At 43.4% G+C, this 3,660-nt stretch overlaps 1 pseudogene; it reads left to right on the forward strand.

Annotated features, from left to right (window-relative positions):
- The first annotated feature begins 2,148 nt into the window (after positions 1–2,148).
- LOC101561022 lies at positions 2,149–3,203 on the forward strand (annotated as a pseudogene).
- Positions 3,204–3,660: the final 457 nt, after the last annotated feature.

The following is a 3,660-nucleotide window of genomic DNA, read 5'->3' on the forward strand; positions in this document are numbered from 1 at the left end:
AAGGCATGACTGGCTGTATTGTGTTATGGGGATCGAACCCAAGCAACCTGAGCCTGACTGCTTTGTTGAAGCAGCCACTTAAAGAACTGAGCTACAGGGAAGGCCCCCTATTTTTATTTTTTTTAATAGTTCCTTCTTTTTTGACATTTATTTATTTATTTATTTATTTATTTATTTATTTAGTGTATGTGGCCAGCTTAGCCCACCAGGGAGCGGGGCTGGCAGGCATGTGGTGTTGGGGGATTGAACCGAGGTCCCTGTGCTTTGCATAGCTTAGCGTGTTCTAAGTAGGTGTGTTAGACCACTGTGCCATCTCACCAGCCCCAGCAATCATTTATTAACATGGAGCAAATTTTACTGCACATATCTACAGATCAACCTGGAGCCACGACTTCTTTTATGACATTACAATTTCTAGCCCATGAACAGAATATGTAGCTCTGTGCCTTTGCATTTCCTTCAGTGTCTTACATTAAAATTACAGAACTTCTCATAAAGGACTGCATACCTCGCCAATTTCTTAACCTATGTCCTTTACTTTGGAGCAACTTTAACTGGTATCTGAAAAATTTCCCCCCAGTAGAACCCAAATTGGTTTAGGGTGCAGCTCAATGGCACAATCAAGCCTGTGTGAGGCTCTGGATTCTACCCTAGCATAGAAAACCAAGAAAAAAATCTTTCTACTTCTTTGATAATAATATAAGTGCTTCTCACCCAAAGATTTGAGCATAATTTTATTCCAGTGTATGACATTTCTGTACATGTGAGGTCAAATAATTATCCTTAGAAAATCTCCTTCCCCCCCCCCCTTGCTCAGACTCATTAGTGTGGACCTCTAGCACAGCTCTGAATAGAAAGGATGACTGGGGTAGGGGGAGGCACCTTCTTCATGTTCTTTATTGTAAAGAACATGCCAGTCTCTTCTCACTGTGTGGAAAAACTCTTGGATGCTTCCTTCAAATTTCTGTTGTATCAGTTTCCGAAGTTTGCTTACACTTGAAATTTGCTAAGAGTCATCAGTGGATGTGGAACTTGGTTTTAAACAGTTTTCATTGGGGCTGGGGAGAGAGCTCATTGGGCTAAATGCCTGCCTAGCAACCACAAGGATCCCTGGTGCTGCAAGCTGTGCAGGCCCCTGATCACCAGGTGCTGTGCTGGCCACCAAAACCAGGCAGATAGTGCATACCACTAATCCCAGCACTGCAGAGGCTGAGGCAGGAGGATCACTGAGAGTCAGAGCTGTGTAGTGAGACCCTGTATCAAATAAATAAATAAATAGAAAAATTTAAAAAGTTTTCATCATCTATTGAGGTGAATATGGGATTGTGATGATCTACACTTACCAATTTTCTTGTGGAGTGCTACTAAACTTCATTTGGAGGAGTTAAGAAACATAAGCGGATATATTTGGCACAACCTATAGGAAAGGTAAAGGTAAAGGTAACTCTACCATGCACTGCATCAGGGAGCAAGAACTAACCTCCCGCTAGGTGGCTGGACTCCTGCCTCAGCACAGCTCTAGCTAGCGCTGTCTCTCAGGGTGTGCTGGTAAAAGGGATATTCTGTCCTGCTAGACTCAGGGTCTCTGGTCTGGTGTAAGGCAGTGACATGGCACCTGGGTCTTTGATGGATCTCACCTGCTCCTTCAGGTAGTGAGTCTCAAGGAAGTCACAGAGCGGAGGTCATTCCTATCAATGGCCATCTGTACAGTCCCAGTAGTGGTTGATCTGCACTTCTTTCCCCGTGTAACACACACTCCCTTGCATTCAGCCTCCTCTCCTAGTCACTGGGCTCTGGTTCTTTCATATCCCCAAAGAAGACTCAGCTACCTTTTTGGGTCTGCAGCTCCATCACTTTCTCAGCATGTTCCCCCTCTTTATGAGATTGTGAAAAAAATATTTACTCAGGATGTTTAAAACCACGTCGACAGTCCAGGGCGGAGGTGCTGGGGCAAGGTGGCGGTGGACAAGAGGAAGTGTTGTGGGGACTTGCAGTTTTGGGTGACGAAGCCAAAAAGAAGAGGAAGATGGTGGGCCTCCAGTTAAGTCATAGGCTATGGCAGAAGAGATAGAGGAAGCTGAAAGAGCCCGTATCCCAGGCCATGTTTCCAAGGGCAAGTGGAAAAATAAGGAATGGATTCTCATCTTTTCTTGAAGAGGGATAAATTTCAGAACAAGACATTTAATGCAGGACTTGAGAACCTTGATGCCTCATTCTAAAGCAGATACTAAAATGGATCGTAAAGATAAATTATTTGTGATTAATGAGGTCTGTGAGGGGGCCAGGGAGATGACTCAGTAGAATAGGCACTTCCCTGGCAAGCGCAAAGGCCCGAGTTCAATCCTCAGTTCTGGAAAAAAGAAAAAAAAAAAAAAAGAGGTCTGTGAAATGAAAAACTGCAATAAATGCATCTACTTTGAAGCTAAGAAAAAACAAGATCTGTATACGTGGCTTTCAAATTCACTGTATGGGCCCTCTTGTTCAAAATATTCTCACCCTAGCTGAATTAAAGATGACTGGAAACTATTTGAAAGGTTCTAGGTCACTTTTATATTTTGACCCTTTTTTTTTTTTTTTGCGGAGCCGGGGTTTGAACTCAGGCCCTTGCGCTTGCCAAGGAAGCGCTTATTCCACTGAGCCATCTCCCTGGCCCGACCCTGCTTTTGATGAATTGTCACATTATGCTTTGTTAAAAGAACTCTTAATTCAGATTTTTAGTACAGTATGGTATCGTCCCAAAAGCCAGCTATTTGTGGACCATGTATTTACTTTAACCATTTTGGATAATAGGATATGGTTTCAGAACTTCCAGATCATAGATGAAGATGCTCAACTTGCAGAAATAGGAACTTGTTTTGTCTTAAATCTGATAAAGGTTTTTTAGGGAAGTTTTGGAGGACCAACTTCGTACGAAAATCCTTACTACCAATCACCAAGTGGGTCATAAGATCCATCACAGCTGCAAAATACAGAGAGAATCAGCAAGTGAAAGATGTGCAGAAACTGGGAAAGAAAGAGTCAAAGACTGTTCTTCCACACGATCCTACTGAAGATGTTTTTGTTATACCAGCTGAGGACAAACCAGTAGAAATCCAGTGGGTAAAACCAGAGCCAAAAGTTGATTTTAAAGCGAGGGAAAAAAAAAGATTTACAGATGGCAAAGAAAATTGAAACAGAAGATGAAGAGTGGAAGTGCAAAATAAATAAGTGGGTAATTGTTTCCCCATCAATGTATATTTATTCCCTATTTGGTGTGTAAATATATCTAGTATGTCTTACTAGTGTGCCATTTAAAAGAAAAATACCTTTTATCTTTTTCTAAATAAAGGACTGTAACACACACACACACACACACACACACACACACACACACGCCACATCATCGGGGTGAAAATAGGCGTCAGAGGCACTGAGGTCCAGGTGAATCTGAGGTGCACAGTAGCCTCCTAGTCCTGGGAGTAGTTGGGGTGCACTTGCAGGGCAGAGGCCATCTTCCTGGTGTCCAGGGGCCTTCTGGGTGAGGCACCCTGGGAAAGGCCTCCAGAGCCTGGGGTCAGTCTGAGGGCTCAGACAGGTTATTTCCAAGGCCATGCCCTGCCCAGCTAGAGTTGGGGGTAGAGAGCACTGCTTCTGTCGGAGCATTGCTAAGGCAGGTGTATC

Source organism: Octodon degus, unplaced genomic scaffold (assembly GCF_000260255.1).
Source record: "Octodon degus isolate 3935 unplaced genomic scaffold, OctDeg1.0 scaffold00072, whole genome shotgun sequence".
In the NCBI taxonomy this organism is placed as follows: Eukaryota; Metazoa; Chordata; class Mammalia; order Rodentia; family Octodontidae; genus Octodon; species Octodon degus.